The sequence below is a fragment of the Trachinotus anak genome, unplaced genomic scaffold (assembly GCF_046630095.1).
Source record: "Trachinotus anak isolate AG129_WGS33_773 ecotype Australia unplaced genomic scaffold, CSIRO_AGI_Tana_v1 ptg000032l, whole genome shotgun sequence".
Taxonomy (NCBI): Eukaryota; Metazoa; Chordata; class Actinopteri; order Carangiformes; family Carangidae; genus Trachinotus; species Trachinotus anak.
This window is the reverse complement of record NW_027273883.1, coordinates 13,807,855-13,826,945: the sequence shown is the minus strand read 5'-3', so window position 1 is coordinate 13,826,945 and position 19,091 is coordinate 13,807,855. Positions and strand designations below refer to the sequence as shown.

The 19,091-nt window shown below is 40.1% G+C and overlaps 1 long non-coding RNA gene across 1 annotated transcript in view; it reads left to right on the top strand.

Annotated features, from left to right (window-relative positions):
- Positions 1-5,737, top strand: part of LOC139613234 (uncharacterized) — a 107,847-nt gene extending 102,110 nt beyond the window's left edge. Inside the window, exon 4 of the long non-coding RNA XR_011686704.1 lies at positions 4,929-5,737. This is a non-coding gene — a long non-coding RNA (uncharacterized lncRNA). The remainder of the gene's footprint in view (positions 1-4,928) is intronic.
- Positions 5,738-19,091: the final 13,354 nt, after the last annotated feature.

Genomic DNA, 19,091 nt, shown 5'->3' with positions numbered 1-19,091 from the left:
TGCAGCTGTAGTGCATAATGTATTCTGCATTAAAAAAACTGTCACACGCAAACAAACAGAGGCTGAGCTACTGATGTGCCTCTGTGGGACCAGACCCCTCCATCTCTACCTGTCACTACTTGTAGACAACAATAGACCTTACACCCTGTTTGTTATTGATGACAGAGCAGTGACCTTCCACCTCTGACCTTCAGGAGCAACCTTGACCTCAGGTTTGACCTCTTGGGACAGTTGTAATGATACTGGGATACATCTAATGACTCCTGGGCAGGAGAGAGGTCACTGATGAAAGGTCAAGAGCAGATGTCCGACAGCCACGGTGACCTCAGGAAGGGACTCGATCTACTGATTAACTGACTGGACAGTCAATTGAGGGAAAGAGAGGCAGCACAGGGAGATAAAGCTGGGCGCCTGTGATCAAAGATTTCAGGTTAGCGCTGGACCCTTTGTGTCTGACACAGGCTTTACTGTCCCCAACATTGTGGCATATTATCCACTTTTTAAAGTATCAGAATCAATGTTGATTATTCAGAGACTGTTGTTACAATACTTGATATAAAATCACTAAGATTTTTTTGTGTTGTTGCTCACCCACAGTGACATGCCCACTAGACCATAGTAACACCCCCTGAGTACTGGATGATATGGTGTGGAAGCAAGAAAAATATTTTATCTTTTCTGCTTTTGTTTTTTTTTCAATTATTTATTTATCATATTTATTATATGTATTACTGTGGATGCTAATTGTCATCTTTGTTCTTAAAACATGAATCATGATACTTACATATCTAGGAAAACTAGCTCGTCGGATGTTATTGAGGAAGGTGTTAGGGAGAGATGCTGTTGGGTTGCAGCAGGACGTGGATAAAAGTGTTCAGGCAAAAATAAACTGCTCTGAGATGTTTGCCAGCTCTCTGCTTTGGACCTATGAACAGGGCAACTACCAGGCGCAGTGACAAAAAGATGCATAAAAGGGTTTAACCATCATACTTCTGAAAGCTCCAGTAAGTTTAACTTTGCTGCCACAGGTGTGACACAGTAGAGGTTCCTCTCGTGTTCGGCCAACTGCGGAGGTTGAACGTGGCTCTGCTGACATTACTATTCCTCTCTCATCTCCTTTTTCTCCTCTTCTCTTTCATATCTCTCCTCTACTGTCCTCTCCTCCACTCCTCTAATCTCTCTCTCTATTAGTAGTCTATTTACAGCGTATTCAGTCTGGAGTCTGCCAACACTTACCACTCTCCAGAGCTTTATCAAGCCACTGATAAACTCCACGCACACACATTTACATAAAGACACACGTGCATGCACACGATTTTATGGAGAGATTTTATGGAGTGTGTGTGTGTGTGTGTGTGTGTGCGCACATTCATGCTTGCGTGTGAATGTGTATACGTGAATTTCTAGATTTATGCATACAGCCTGAGTGTCTATGTGTCATGGTTATATATGTAAATGTGTGCATGTGTGTTTATATACATCCATTTTTGCGTGTGTCCGTGCACATGTGTATATGTTATCAGCAGTGTCCCAGTGTGCTCGCCGAGGGCCAGTCTATTTAGTGTTCATAACAAAGCCTTTTACTGAGGCTCCAATCAGGATTAAACCCTTATCAGCACACACAGACCACAGGACACAGCCAGCAAGCACGCTTGTATGTGTGTGTGTGTGTGTGTGTGTGTGTGTGTTTGTGTGTGTGTGCGTGCATGCGTGTGTGTCAGGGAGACAGTGGGGTGGGGGGGGTTAAGGGGATTATTTGAACATGTGTGTATTGTGTATGTGTACGTGTGTGTGTATCCATCTCTGTACATGCATGTGTTTTTAATTTATACATGCTGCAGCTGATGTGTGTGTCTGTGTGTGTAGTTCTGTGTGTGTGTATATATACAGGTATGTTTGTGTTTACAAGCTCAGGGGTGAATCTGTGTCTAACTGTGATTTTGTGTACATGTGCAATTGAGTGTGTGCGTTTTTATGTGTCTGTAATAAATATGAAACCAGATTCAAATCTAGCAACCCCTGCTGTGAGTTAGACGATTATCATCACTGTGTGTGTGTGTGTGTGTGTGTGTGTGTGTGTGTGTGTGTGTGTGTGTGTAAGGGGTGGGGGCGTAGACAAAATGATAGAGATGGAGATGGCACAAAGAAAGAAAGAAAGAAAGAAAGAAAGAAAGAAAGAAAGAAAGAAGAGTTAACTATTATTTTAAAAAAGTCTTACTGGATTGTGGTACAATCTGCCCCATGCAACAGTTCTTCTGTAACACACTATGTATTCAGTATATTTTCACTTTAATGTTTATACAGAAAAGCTAACAAAGACAACTTTGTGTCCTGCGTACCAAAACAATAAAGTTTTGTGCGTCTTCGATTCTCGTTGCCCACGGCTACAGATCCAAAGAGGGATCTTGGCAATACAGTCATCTTTGTTCTTTTCTAGGTCAAAGCTCAAAGATTTGATCTGAGGTCTAGGATCCTTTTAGAGATACAATATACTTGTAGGCCTTTATTATTATGATAACACTGCATCTAATTATGCAGATTTACACCATTGATATTCATGAGCTATGCTGCCGCCAGGGAGGGGCCTGCAACAGACACAACAATGAGCCGGCAAAATTAGAGTAAACTGAATCTATGAATAAAAATGGCAGGCCGCAGAGGATTATTTACAGCCGTCTGTCTGCCTACTGTGCCTACTGTACAATGAAGGTACGTGAGCGTCTTTTTAAAAATCTCTGTTGCGCACTTGGCATATTTTATTTATTTTTCACTTTTTCATTTTCCTTTAATGGAATTAATAGATCAATGATGATCAAAGTCACACTGAATCATTTCATCCTTGTTGTCTGTCTTTTGCCTTTGTCTCTTTGTGGATTTTATATAAACTAGAGCTCCTGTATATTAATCCTATATTTTAAACTGTCCTTGTGCTTTTTTATACATTTGAGCCAGTGTTTTACTGCTACACTGAGGCACAGCAGGGGCTATTAAAAAAATACTCCACTGAGGACAATTTAATATTGTCTATCTCCTCTGAATCTACTGTATACCAAAAGTGTGTCAACCTCTAATTAATTAAAACAGAAAAAACAAAAACTTGAGTGATTCCCTGAAGAAGACAATCACTCAATTTAATAATTCTCCCCAAGGCCTTTGCTTTAAATAAGAAATAGTTTATAGTGAACCTTCTTGAATTGAATAAGCACTGAAATACAGAAATGTCTAAAAAGCAAAACACAAGAAAGAGTGCCTTTATCTATGGTCTCAGTTTTCAAAAATCTATAGAAATAATTTATCATTTAAATCGCAAATAAATGCACAGTAAAAGGAACTGTTAAAAGTTATAATCCTTCATGGTGGAAGACATTATTATATCCAGGAGATCAGTGATGAACTGAATCTATCAGTTTCTCAGTCTCAACAAAAATCACCACGTTTTTCATGTTTTCCTGCACATGAATACATCTGTATAATAAAGCTAGACACCTCAATTCTAAAACGATGATGGGGATTTAATGTGACACTTTCTGTCTGTGTGCTGTGCCTGATATACAGTAAAGATACATCAAAACACAGTGAAAATTGGGTGGGCCATCATGGTGCATTTGGATATAGGAACAGCATTAGACTGAAGTGAATCCATGAATAAATATCAGAGTCCTTAGAGGATCATTAACACCTGTCTGCCTGCTCATTTCCACTATTGTATGCTAATGTGCCTGTACATTTATGACCTGCTGGTAGCTTTTAAATGGAGAATAATGAAACTCAGGTGTATTGTGAAGATGCACAGACTGGATCAAAAGTCTGAAGAATATTTCTAGTCGCATTCAGTCATAAGATGATGGACAAAAATCCTCATCACATTAAACAATGATGAAGTGAATATATGAATAAATATAACTGTGTCTGTGGAGAATAATGTTCATGTCTTCCTCTATGCTCCCTGTTGCTACTGTACTGTAAAGATCTTGTATATACACAGTTTGTGTTTACATTTTAGAACAAATGAAGTACTTGCCTAAATATGTGTTTTTTGGGAAACAAGTGCAGCTTGTGTCTTGTATTATCTCAAAAAACTGCTTGTATGTCTTTAACCTAGAATACAAGGTCAGTTACAGCAGAGAAGAGAAGATTAAACTTTCATAATCTCCACGGAGAAAAACTGGGACATTGCAGCACCAATAGTAACAAAATATAGCACATTTTACAAAAGAAAGAATATGAAAATAGGCACAAATATTCCTCGGGGACGTACTTAAATCACAATTAAATCACAGTCACAACCAACAAGTTCAGCAGGAGAGGTGTTGCTGAAAAGTGTGAAAGTCAAAAGTATTAAAAACTGAATTAACGACATGGCAAACAAATAATATTTGTCAAATTGTTTTAGTTCTTATGGGAGCCATAGGTGGGAGGTGTTGGTGTGAGAGTCAAAGAAGTGGTTCTCCTGAACTCTCTGTCTGATTATTGGTTGTAAATCTCTGGTAAAGCTGAGTGACATGAAAACATCAAGCCAAACATCAAAAGCATCAAAACAGTTGCACATAACAGTTTAGACTTATTCTCCACGCACTGTCCATGTCACACTTTGTGAACAGACAGCTTGGCATTCACATTTTATTATTTTTAGTTTCAGCAGGAAGTATAAATCCTTAATGAATTTGGTTTTAAGATAAAAAATGTGCGCTCTAAAAGGCATGAGTGATTTCAGCGTTCTCCTCTGAACTGCTTCAAGAGATATAACACTCAAAGACAGAGAGAGGGCTGAACCATTGAAGTGAGGAGAACCCATCAAGTTATCGGCTGAGTGTATGTGTGCTTGTTTGTGCGCGTGCGTGTGTGCTTGTTTGTTCTAATGAGCATCTGTCAGTACAGACCTGATAACCATGGTAACACCCAGGGTGATTTTCTGCTCATGTTCACAGCAGCTCTGAGGCTCTACAGCGAGGTCAACATCTGGGCTGGAAGAACAACCCTCACACCCTGCAACACTTTTATCGCTGCTGTCACTAACAGAGCTGCACCCGTATGATCTGTAGCACTGCTTAACAGTGTCTTCTAGAAATTACACTTATATACTAGTAAAGGGTTTAGCCAAATGCATTTTGAAGTCAATGGATTGGCTGACTCGATTGTGTTCAGTGGTGAAAGGTACATGTGTGTTCTAGAAAAGTTGTACAGAGGTGGTTGGGGTGGATGGTAGCTGTACAACTCTGGCCGTGACTTTGACACCAGAGTATGGGGTCCTGCATCCAGTGGCCTGTTTGTGGTTAGGTTTTAGGCAACTAAAACTGGTCTTTTACTTAAAGTCAAGACTTTCTTTTAATAGCATCCAACTGAAGAATGAGTGCAACCAGTTGTCCATCCTGACAAATCAACTCCTGACATCTGCACAACGGTAGCGATGGAGATACACATGAATTCAAATTTTCTTTTGCCTATTTTCTTGAAATTCAGTTGCATTACATTTGGAGCAGCACTCTCCAATGAGGAAAAGCCCCACCGATGGTACTCCATGTTGACCCTCACCATTTATCACTTTCTTTTTCAGACTTCAGTCCTTCCTCAGAATGCCAAGTTTGTTTTTTATCTGGAGCATCAGAAACATTCCTTGGAAGCTTGCTAGGTTTCTACGCCATACACTCCACTATACCCCTAGCTGTTGTACCTTACCACATCTCTGTGGCTACCACTTATTTTGCAAGGGCTTGAACGTAATGGATGTTCATTTAGAAGTGCCACACTCTTTATCTTTAAAATATCCAAAGAGAATTGGCTGTTTTTTATTTTTATTTTTTATTCTATTTTATTCTATTATTACTATTATTTCATTTTATTACTAATAGTACTATATAAGCATCATTTCTTTATCTTCATTTCCTTCACGTCACTGAATGTTGACAATTAATACAATTGCTTTAAAAACTGTGTTACAGTAATGAAGCATAGTGTCGGTTAAGGCAGAGCACTGAAGTCACCCTTGCGTTAGCTGACTGGCAGCAGCTGTCTCATTAAACCAATGTCCAATCATACTCATTCAGGGGTACAGCGCAGCTACTACAACCTGACACTTCTCACTATTACACTATTACTTTACTAATACACCCAGTGTTGTTTGCTACTATGTTATTTGATTACTAAACTCAATTTTACTACATATGTACCACACTAATAAATTTGCAGAATCAACTGTTGCACTTTTCACACAAATGAACACAGTCATCATAAAAATTGTCTATTTAATTGTTTATTGTATTTAACACACTGTACCAAATGGCTGAATACAGCACAGATACTACAATGCAAATGTACACATGATAAATTATACTGAATGGTGAGTAATGCACAAGGTGGTGGTCTTTCAATTTTATTTCAATACCTGTGTGACCAGCGCTATATCTTAAGCCCCTGGAGATGGAAATGGATGCTCTGTTACTTGGTGTCTCTGTGTGTTCATGTGTGTGTTTGGAGGGTAATGTGTAGTGGTTTGTGTTCATGTGAGTAAATTTGGTAGTTTGTGTTTCTATTGGTCCATTAAAGTGAACAACGCAGGATGTCTGTCAGTTTGAAACATTGCAGGGGACAGAGTGTGTTATCCCGAGGCCACAAAGGTATGCGTGTGTATTTGTGTAAGTGTGTGTGTGTGTGTGTGTGTGTGTGTGTGTGTGTGTGTTTGTGTGTATGTCTGTGTGTGTGGTGCACAGAAGCGTGACTGAGCCAGAGGCAAAGGAAGGTCACCTCACACGCACGGCTCAGTGGAACAGAGCCTGGCGACTGTGCACGAGAAGCCAAGCACCAGCAGTCTCCCAAGGACAACAAAGTGCTTATCCAGGAGAAAAAAAAAAGAGAAGAAGGCTGTAGAGCTCTTTGATCGCGCGCGCACACACACACACACACACACACCTCAGTATTCAGTATATACTATAGGCTCACATGCACAAGCATAAACAGAAAAGCAAGCCTCTGAGCTTGTCCATGCACCTTGTTTAAATGTGTCTTTGTCTCAAAAATATTTACGGCATTTTGTCTCTGTCGCTCACACATGTATAGTAATGTATCTGTCTTCATCTCACTATTTAAACACATAATCTATCTGTGCTGTGTGTCTCCACTGCAATGTCAACAACATAATTACTTTGTACATTTAATACATTTATAATGATTTTGATGAAGGTCCTTTACAGACTCACAGAGGACAATTCATCACATTGTCAAACTGTTATGTCTTATTGTGACACTTGAACTAAGAACTGAGCCATTGTCAATGGTATTAGTAACGTCTTTGCTTTTCCTGCTTTTTATCTGCTGTTGACTCAAGGCTATAATTTCTTTGCATGCAGTGTTTGTTGATAAAAGTTCTCCACTGTTCCAACTTTTTTTTCCATCTTATCCTTTACTTTTTAGTTATTAAAAATTAACAAATAACAGAAATACACACATTTCTTGTAATATTTTAAATTTTTCAACAGCCATTATTCAGCCTAACAACACAAACCACTACATCTCAATGAATAAATAATACAAATAATAACAGAAAAATGGGCATACCTTAATTCATTCAATTAGAAAAGCAAACAGATTAAGTAAAGCAGCAAGCTTTACTGTGATAAATAAACCCACACATGCATCAATTTGTTTTATTAGACAGGTTATACAGTAAGGACAGTGGGTGAGTGTTCACCTAAAAGTAGCAAAACTTGAATATTCAATGTCAAATGCCCACTATTTGTTAATGATGTTTGTTTGTTTATTCACTGTACAATGTAAACCTCTACAGAAGTTGCTGAACCCCCAAATTCCAAGGACATGACCTCAGTGTCCTTGATGGTAACAGGTCCTGTGACTCTAAATGTAGCTTGTTCATAAGTGGCATCATCAGACTGGGGTTCCAGCCAGTTCTGAAATGACGAAGGTGTAACTGATTTCCATTGTCCCACAGTATTTTGACGGCTCGTCAAACTTAAGAGCCAGGTGGAAAAACCTGGCTCTTAAGTTTATTAAAATGATGCATCAGGAAACTCTTAGGTACAATAGGGCCAGCCTTTTAGCTAGGGACTCATTACACATGTCCATCTCCTTACTTTTATTTTGTGTAAGTATAAGTATCACATAGCAACTTTCTATTTCCATGCAGAACCTTGTTTCATACAGTAAGCGGAGCTGTCCATTGCCTGCAACCCTCTACACTCTCCTCTCTGCCATCGGTGGTTCAGCTGTTGTTTCTCATTATAAAAACCACCTTATTGTGTTTCTTATTATCCCAAGCTGCTCCAAGCAACCAGTATACTCTGTGCATCAGTGTGTGTGTCTATATATGTGTGTGTGTGTGTGTGTGTGTGTGTGTGTGTGTGTGTGTGTGTGTGTGTGTGTGTGTGTGCGCGTGTGTGTGTGTGTATACAGTAGCTGCCAAATTGAGTCTTTATTTGCCTCCAACCTTCTCTCTCTCTCGTTCTCTACTCAGGTGTTTGTCTCTTCTGTCCCCTCATTATAAAAACCACCTCACCCCCCCCCCATCCTTTTTCTTTCTCTCCCGCTACCCTCTTCTTCCCCTCTACTCCCTCCTTTTCCTTCCTACCCCTCCCTCCCCCTTTCTCTTTACCTTTCTCTCACTCATTATCCAACAGCTTGAAGCAACCAGTCAGCCATATGTGAGTGAGAACTGCCACCTCACACTGTTAGCTTGTATTATATTGAGTCTGTGCTTAGCCTTAAACTTTGCCCTAAACCTTTGGCTATTTCTGTTCTTTTTAACAGTCAAACTAATTAAGCAGGCAGCTCATAGCCAGCATCCAGCCATATGTGAATCTATCTCACAATTCAAGCTGGTTTCTAACTCATGTTTGCCTTGAAATATTTTCAAGTGTGTTTTTTTCGCAGCTAACTGTAACTAATTAGTAAAGGAGTTCACTATCAGCCATGTGTGAAGCTTGTTTGATAGCCTTGTTTGTACTAAAACCATGATAGCCATAAGCTTCTCTCCCTCATTAAGGGATTTTAAAATATGCATTCTAACATCTAATCACATTTCATTTTTACTACTCGTAAAGTTGCTGTAATCAATATTTATGGTAACAATAAATGAAATAGTGACAAACCTACAGATAATTATCACCTGATTCTGCAGTTCACGTCAGCTCAGCTAATCAGCAAATATTAAATATGTCAGATAATACACAATTTTGTATCTTTATACTTCTTAATGGGGCACTGAGTGGCAGTGCATTACCCTGAAAGCTGATTTTATGTACTGAAAAACATCATTGTGACAGCTCTCAATCAGCTATTTAGAAATTGTTCAGGAAAACAGACTTCTATCATTGATTGCTGTTTAATTCAGGTTTGACAGTATGTCCTCTGACAGAGTCACTCAAGTGAAACTGTCATTCACTTCACTTCTATGCAGGTTAACAAGATGATTCTATTTCTTAAACAAGCAAGTCAGCAGTCTTTGTGAAAGTCCTCTCCACAACGATGACAATGCTATAATTCACTTCCTGTGTCCCAGAGGGTCAAGCGTGACTCGATCCAATCAGAACCATGCCAATTAGACGCCTCAACTGGCACTTAATTACCACTCTGAAGAGGCTGATGGACCATTAATTAGCAGGACATTAACAGGGCTGATTGTTCATTAACAGCAGAGCATATTAGAGGAGATAAGACTCGATTGTAATGGACTCTGGTGGTGGAGAGAAAGGCTAAAGCTGCTTCCAGTAGAATTAGGTGACCTGCTATAGCAGTCAAGCCTGGGATAATAATGTTAACAATAGCCATTAAAGGGGAAGACCACTTATTTTTAATGTTGGAGTATGTCACTCATATGGCTGAGGTCCGATCCCAGCGGATGGTTCCAGGGTGACTCATTTTTCCATTCACTCATCCCTACACTGGATCATAGGATTCCTACCAAATCCCACTTTAACCCCTGGATACAACCTATATTAGCATCTCCTGAATTAGCACCTGTATAAGAGATATGCCACAGATTAGCCATTAAAAATCACTTTTGAAAAATAAACAACTAACTAACTAATGAAATGACAATGCTATAGTAAAGGTGTGGTTAGGTTAAAACACAAAAACAACTTGATGATATTTAGCAAAAGATCATCATTTGGGTAAAAGAAATACTTCTTCAAGGTTTGAGGACCTTTGTCTTCATGGTTATAACAACAAACACGTGTTTAAGGTTATGGAACAGTCATGGTGCAGAGCAACAACATTGACTGTGGTGTCCTGTATTTAAGTACAGTTGTTTTGTCAACCCATCCATTGACCCAACCTTCTCCCTATGCACACTTTGTTGCTCTATAACAACATCAGCTGACTTCCTCTTTTGCTCCTGTCCATGATGTCTTCAGGGAATCTTGAGTTGCTTTCCCAGGTCCACCCTCATCTTCCATGGAAGCCTGCTTGGGCTTTCAGTTGAAGATTTGGATGTTCTCCTGCTCTCACAAACATAATTCTGCATGGTGGTCTGAGATCTGAGATTAATCTGGTCAATGGCGCTACAGATGGACTCAGTAATTGCCTTCAGCACTTGGTTGTGGCACCAGCAATAGCAATCCTCCTCTTGTGCCTTAGGACAGCTGCTGAGGATGTGCTGAAGTGTTCCTTCTTTGGCACAATGGACATGTTGATACTTTAACCTTGCCCCAACAAAAGATTGATTTTTTTATGTCAAAGTCAGTGATTGGTTCAGGTGGATTGTTCAAGGTTCTGCAATCTCTGGAGTCTTTCCCTTGTGCTGCATCACTATGGATGTTTTGAAGATGGTTTTCTATCTTCTTTTATGCATGCAAGGAGGTCACTGTGCTCCTGGTCAAGTAATCGTGTGGTAAACCCAAAGGGATTTGCTAGGAAGGCAGTGTGTTTCCCTGTTCCCTCTTTAGTTTACCTCCTTTGCCACTCTGCCCTATTGAGAATCATCGGTTTCTTCCTAAGGATGCTGCAGTGTTCTGCCAGCCCATTTTTCTCATACTCACTTGCCCCTTTGAACTGCCTCTTCAAAAGTCCTGGCTGCATGAACTTCTCTGCCCTTGGTGTACCACCCTTTGGGACCACCCCTCTCCACTGTACCAAACATCTCAGTAGCAAGGCTGATGATCGTGGTTGCCTTTGTTTGGAGTCTCCCACCACTCACTCCCTCTGCTAGCTGGAGATCACTTAGGCCACAGCTGGTGATGTGCTTGGGCTTCTGGAGCTTGTAGGTTCTGGACACTGTGAGGTAACTCCTGGCCTGGTTCCTCCTGCATCTCACTAAGATTGCTCCTTGTGCACTGCTCCAGCTCAGCCCCCACCAGGCACTTCATCTTAGCCTGGTAGATCTTCAGGCCCCGCAGGTTTTTGCAGGTCTTGCATGTGGCAAGACATACTGCACTAGTCATTGATTGTCCAGATACATGGGTCATTGCCTGCTTGTCTTGGGTTCATCCTCAAAGAAGATGCACAGTTGGGTTGCTTGCCCTTTCTGTCTCAGTTGTCATCTTTCCAGGCAAGGTTGACATGATAGTTATATACACCAAGTGATGCACTTGGATACATCATCAGTGATAGAAATAGCAACTGTTAAATCAACATATTTGTTCAGTTGACATGAAAAATGTTGATTATTACACAAAGAAAGAAAGAAAGAAAGAAAGAAAGAAAGAAAGAAAGAAAGAAAGAAAGAAAGAAAGAAAGAAAGAAAACAGTCACGTCACACTGTTCCAACCAGGAGGCATGCTGATTCAGTGAGATTGAAGGTTTGGTTTTGGCTGTCCTGATCTATCTTGGCCTGGTCTGTGTCAGTCCGCTATAGAGGTTCCCTGGGGAAGGAACGTTCTCTGACTCTTCATTTCACGCTTCATTTACCATCACACTCTCCCAAAACACTAACTGTGCATCAGAGTGTGAGTGTATGTATGTGTGTGCTGCAGGTTGTTCATTCTGTCCATATATGTACTCTTTGTCTCTCAGTTTCTATTACGCATGCACACACACATATCCATACACAAACACAAAGCTTTAAAGGTAAATGATAGTGTGTGAGACACAAGCTTATATCTGCAAGAGTCAATGGATGCTGTATTGTTCTCCAAGGGCAAGCAGAATATAAGGCAGAATGGGAATGGACCAGTGCTCTTATGCACAGTGATATGGATGGATGACAGGTTTAAACACACACTGCACAAACACATGCACCCTAAGCCTGTAACTGTTGTTTTACTTCTAAAGTCAATGCAATTACCTCTTTCCTCTCTCTGAGGTGTATCCAGTGTATTAATATGGCTTGGAAGTATGAAAGTGTGTGTGTGTGTGTGTGTGTGTGTGTGTGTGTGTGTGTGTGTGTGTGTGTGAAGGGGGAGTAGTTATTGGAGACACTGTAGCTCATAAAGCCTCTGCAGTATCAATATAAACTTTGTCTACAGCTACAGGGTGGAGGAATTTATAGCAAAGCTTTGACTTTCATTTTCATTTTGCAAAACTATTTTTATTTTTGCAAAATATATATAAAAATGGGAGTTGTGGCACTCCCATTTATGTATTACTGTAATGTATGGATTTATGTAAAATGTTATGGTCTCAAAATGGGCATTATACATTCCCAGGGGAAACAGAACATTTACAAGTTCATTCAAAGTCATCCAAGATTATGTCTCCAGTCTGCGATTTGAAATTCACACAACAGCCATCAGGCTGTAAATTGGCTTTTGGAGCTGAGCTGGTGATAAAACATCAGGTCCTAGACACAGGTCCAAAGATACACACACACACACACACACCTGAAAGAGTGCTCACACACACACACACACATACACACACCTGAAAGCACACAAATCCAGTCCTGACATGTAATAGCTTTTAAGCACAGTGAGGCATTGAGTTGCATCACCAGCAGCAGTGTGAATGGATGGGCACTATCATTACACACACACATACACACACACACAAACACACCATGGTAGCTAGGTATGAATAGATGGTCTGTCTCGGATTGGTAAGATTGGTTCCATCTGACGTGGAGAGGGTTGCAGGGTCACATCCCTCCTATTACCTCTCTCTCCATCCAATGACACTTTATTCACCAGAATGTAAGTCTGCAATGGATGGAGCTAATCTGAGCAACAGAGAGAGATGCTGGGGCCAGTAAAAGAGGAGATTAGATAGATAGATAGATAGATAGATAGATAGATAGATAGATAGATAGATAGATAGATAGATAGATAGATAGATAGATAGATAGATAGATAGATAGATAGATAGATAGATAGACCACTTATTGTCATCACATAGTTTGTTCTCCAGGAAGCACTGACAAATTTATTTTTCAACTGTAAAATGTTTCACCCAGTCAAAATTATTTATCAACTCTACGTTTAAAGGATTCCTTTGTTGGTTGATATAATGTGTTTATGCGAAAAACCCGTTCAATTTAACTTTGTTGGTTTTTTTATACTACCAAAATTGATATATAAGTCAAGTATCAAATATAATGCTGCTCTTTTACAAAAATGTCAAACTATGTAGTAGAATTACTCTAACCCTATACAATCCATTCTGTCTTACAGGGAGAGAATTTCAGGCCAGACTCAATTCATAAACTTGGCAGTTTAATGTTGCCTTGCTACAGTAGGTGGCAAAATTGCTTTTGTGACCTTTTCCGAAAGATCTGATACATTTTTCCTATTTTAATCCAGTTAATAAAACTGCTTGTAACAGTATTTGAACTGGCCATTTAATTGCTGTATATATTTAAAGTTAATGTTGTTTCCTGAGGGTATGAGGGTATTAGCCACAGGCTACATGTGGTCCCAGAAATATAGTATGAATGTGCCAGGGAAATAACTTCCTGAACCTCAAACAGGCTTAGCTGAAGCTCAACAGAGATTGTAATAGCCACCGTCTGTTATTTTCTAAATTTACACAACAGTCACAGTACATGCATTTTACACATAGACATAGGCCTGATCCAGTACCTCTACTTCTACTCTCTACAGATACACAGCATGTATGTGAGTTCTGGGCAAAGAGAGAGGACAGGGGATGATTCAAACATACAAGGAGAGCAATAGATAGACAGGGAAAGATAGACTGACAGAAGACTTATCAATCAAAGACCAAAGCAGAGTGCTAATCCTCTAGCCAGAAGAGACACAAGAAGAGCCAGGTGAGGAGAAAGAAGACAGGAAAGGAGAGGAGGGGAGATAGGAGCAGACAGGGCAGGAAACCGAAGAGAAGAAGGACAGAGAGGAGATGGTAAATGTGGCCCATTGAAGGACAATCATTGTCTATCAACATGAAGAATTACCTTTCTCTCTGTCCCTTATGCCTACATGTGAGCGCACATACACACACAGAGGAACAAGCTGACCTGTGAGGGAACACTGATTGAATCTTCAGCAGGATTAACAGGGATTTAGCCCAGTGTAATGATATCTGAATGAGTTGATTAGCTATCTGATGACACTTTTGCAGTTTGACCTCTACAGCCCAATAACAACTGGTAACCCGTCACATTTTCTCAGGCTGCATTTAAACTAGGAGAGAAATAAACTAACGCACAACCTCCTTGAGGCAGCGGTCAGTGTTTTTTCTTTGCGAAATGAACCGTGAAACTTTGTGAGTGTGTGGGCAGCCACAGCGTGATCAGTTATGGTTAAAAATCGCTTTTCACATGGTTTGTCCCCGTTAAGAGAGTGACGAATCTCACAAGCAGTGACAAAGTGCAACCATGAAGGCAATGAAGGGCAAAGGCTTCCCAAGAAGGCAAAAATACAAGAATAAATATAGCTGCAAGCAGCGATTAAAGATAGCAGCACACACATGAAGAAATTGTGATGATGTTGAAGGAAAAAGAGGCAGGAAAGGAGTTTCGGGAGAAATAGCTGCCTAAGCACCACTGGTGCTTGGCCTCATAATACAGCACAAGGAAGAGGAAAACCTTTAAAGGAATAGTTTGACATTCGGGAAATAGACTTGCTTCCTTGCTGAGCGTTAGATCAGAAGATCAATACCACCTTCTTAGCAGCTGGTTAGTTTAGCCACCAGCTGTTTAGTTTAGCTTAGCATAAAGACTGGAAACAGAGGGGAAACAGTTAGCCTGGCTCTGTCCAAAGGTAACAAAATCAAGCCACAAGCATCTTTAAAGCTCAGTGTTATATCTTACCCTTGTAGAGGGTTATGTACCAGACTAACTTTTTGCTTGGCACAGTAAATTCCCAGAGTCTCTGCTGGTCAACTGGCAACTTCATGGTGATGACAAGAAATTCCTATTTCTTTAATGGAAGAAGGAAAATGTGCTATATTATTGATAAAGCAACTTCAAAAAAATACAGATTGTGGAAATGGTTATCCACTGCATTAAATACATTTTTAACTTTAACTTTATTAAGCCTGAGGGGTTCGGGTTAGTTTTGCAGCAAGGTAAACAGATCACACGAAACATCTTAAAATACACTAAAAGATGTGATATATATGTGTTAAGAATGCTAAAACCTAGCACACAAAATGTATGTAAAGAGACAGAATATTATAAAACCTGGAGTATATCAAGCCTTCACCATACATTTAACACTGACACTGTAGTCTGAACAAGTTCTAACAAAGTGAATTATAAAGTGGAAACAGTGCTTGGTACAAGAGATCCATAAACAGGCTACAGAAGTTAAAATATTCATTTTACAGGGATAGTCAACTGGTAGCCACAGTTGTTGGTGTGAGTTGAACACCAGCTGTGATTCAAAAACATGAAGTGGGGTTGCCGGGAGGTTCTTTCTGTCGGCTCTAGACAGTTGTGAAGAAGTTGATTCAGATTTCAGCTGCTCTCCTCCCATCTCTAACAGAGGTTATGTGAGGACTGTGGAGACCAGAATTTAAGAGCACTTGGAGCCCTGCCTACTTTTCACATCCACCTGCACCTTGCGATTTGCTGCAAAAAGAGAATGTGACTGCCGTGGCAGTTTGTTTCAGGAAGTAACAAAAATGTTTTAAGGAGCCGGGAGTTTTTTTCTTCTTTCTAACTGTCCAAACTTCAGTGGAAGTATTCTGCTATAGTCCTCCTATGTGTCTTTTCCTGGAGAGCAACTTCTGTGAGCTTGGTTTGTTGAAAGCCACTGGAATGATCATTGTCATATCAAGTGTACATGTGTCTAAAGCTGGTCCCTGTCTTTGGCTTGGTGTTCAGTGTTATGATGAAGCTACTGCAGAAATGAAGTCCACCATAAACATTGTGCCTCAACTGCTGTAGCAAAATAATGTATAGTCCAGGTGAAGTAGCATCTAACAGATTCAGACTGTTGTATCTTTTTTAATGGAGAGTAAAGAAGTTCACTGTGCTACTTGTGCTGTTCCGATAGGTCAAAAACATAAATATGAAAGTTCCCCTGCTGGCTCAGCAGGGACTGAAGCTGGTCTATTGATCAGCTTACCAGAGCTGGTGGTGCAGTCCATTTCTCCGACCTGACATTTTAGAGTAGTTCTCATTTTTCTTTTCATGTAAGACATGTCAGATGAGTAATACAAGATGGATTCTGTCAATGGCGTTTCCCCAACATGTTGTGAAAGTAACTGCTTCTCCCTGGCTGTGCTGGCACACTGGCTTGAAGTCATGGATCTGATTTGGTCATTTAGCAATAGATTCATCAAAATCTGCATCGAACATGACCTGCTTATCCACCAAATACCTTTGCAAAAGTTTTATTGTCATACATGAATAAGTCCAGGGACACAAGTGAAAAGCAGTCCTGGAAAAGCTGCATGCACTGGGAAGGAAGGAGAGGCTATATAATCACTGTCTGTAGGCATTATACAGCACCAATGCCATCTCCATCATCACTAAAATGTGAGTGACAAAAACCCGAGGGCAAACAGGACCTGAATGAGCACCAAGATGACATTAGTTCACAGAGTGTATCTCCCTGCTGCAGCAGAAACTTGCCAGCAGAAGTTCAGCAAAGTATAAACATAAGAACAAAATCAACAGAGGAGCCGCTCGTTGATTTCAGCTATTGGTGTGTACACTCTCTGAAAATACACATCCTGTGCAATGCTGCAGGTGCCAAATCCTCCATCAAAGGAAGATGAGTCATTTTATGCACACCACAATCAATTTCTTAATGATGGTTATTATATGATTGAGCTGTAGTCCTAAATTGCTTACATCCATTTCCGTGCCCATACTAAAATTAGTAATGATTGTCATCAGCCTGTTTAAATCAGTGTGCTCATGTTTTTATTATGGTTTATTATGAATACTATATTCACTGCTATCAGTAGGCACTGTCCTCTATGAATGCTTAAACTGTAACAGTAATATTCATAATATTTATGATGTCATTTATATTAATCATATTACTATTTAGTATGCTCACTTGATTTATGGCAGCCTTTCACTGGTTGGTAGTATTTATCAAACAGCACTGATACGTGGAAGGCAGTCAGACCTGTGATTGAATACACACAAATTCTCCTGCATCAGTACATGTTTATAAATCCTAAGCTTTGATCGGAAATGGACACACTTGTGTGATCCCACTGACTCATGGTGGGACACCAAACACACTCAGTCAGGCTGGATGGCAGAATGAGCAGAGCTCTGGCGCACCCAAGTGGTGACAAACTGTGACTGCAAAGACAGGTGTACATGCAGGATTCGTGGGCGGCATGCTGGCGCTGAGGGAAAAACAACTCATGTGCTGCATGTTCATCCCTGTTTGCATTTTTATGTCCATAGCCCTAAACCAGCAGATAAACTGACGCTACTATTTTCTTGCGTGGACACAATGCAGAGATCTTCAAAAATGTGAAAGTGAATATAAACACATGCTTGCACACGCACGCACACACATACACACACACTCTCTCTCTCTCTCTCTCTCTATTGGATAGTGTGCTTGGGTAGCAGAAAGCCCTGGTGCTGTTCATTAATCACTATGTTAAGGTTTTGATGCCACAGCAGGAATGGAAATGCTGGTGTGACTCTCATAGATATACTATACTGCCTTCATCAGCTTCACCGAGGTCCAGAGCTGGGAGAAGTTACACTCAGATGTGAGTAAGACTTGTCATTCGTAGAAATGCTAATATTTCTATATTTCTGGAACTTCACACCCTGTACAGCTGTGTCACTCATTTATGTTTTTTGAAAATCAATGGAGGACTTAGGAGGAATAATATAAATGAGGCTTTGTCCATACTTGTTAGAAGGATCAATTCATTTTCTAGTTTCTAGCTTACATTTGATGAGATTGTTTGCTAATAAGACAAACATATATCACCAGGTTTATTCTTAAATGCTAACACATTATGTTACTATCCTTTAATGGTAGCATACAGCTGACCCAATGCTTAAAGATCACCTTTGTAATATGTATTCACAGCCCTGTGTAAACAAAACCCAGACCTGTGTTCAGTTACGATTCTGATTGGTGAGTCTGCCTCACCAACTCAACAGGTAAGGACACAAAGCTCAGTGGTTAGAGTAGTGGACTTAAAAGGGTTGCAGGTTAGATTTTTTGCTCAGGGCTTTTGTCATTTTCACAAGCCCTTGATCCTCGGTGAATGTGCAGGTGCCCTTATTCTTAGTATTTGCATAATAGGGATCATTCACATGAGGAATACATTGGACCTCATTCATCAAGTTTGTGAAAAATAGCATGAAATATACCATGGAAATGATCCTGGATGCCTGCCATGAGTGACGAATGAGAGATCCTCACTCTACCACCTGGAGAGCAAATCATACATCAAATGTAGCTGTGGAATTAAAACCATGTGGAACCAATTCTACATTTACATACGATACATGTTAAATTAGGCCAGCCTGGTAAATCTTGGCTTATGAAAAGACAGTTTTGGCCCAGCTACATTTGCATAGCTTACATACATGCAGGCTGCTGCATAAAACAGAAGATCCAAGGTGGAGTTAAGTACCGTAGCAGGTGTGGATGTTTTGGTTCAGGCCCATTATAAAGAAAAGTGCTTTATATCACTGTCCAACAAGTGTGATTACAGGTTGTCATATAAGAAAAATAGGAATTGAGACAGCATTTTGTCTGTCTCCATTTTCAACTGAAAAAAAAGTGTATTTATTCAAAGAAGCACAGATG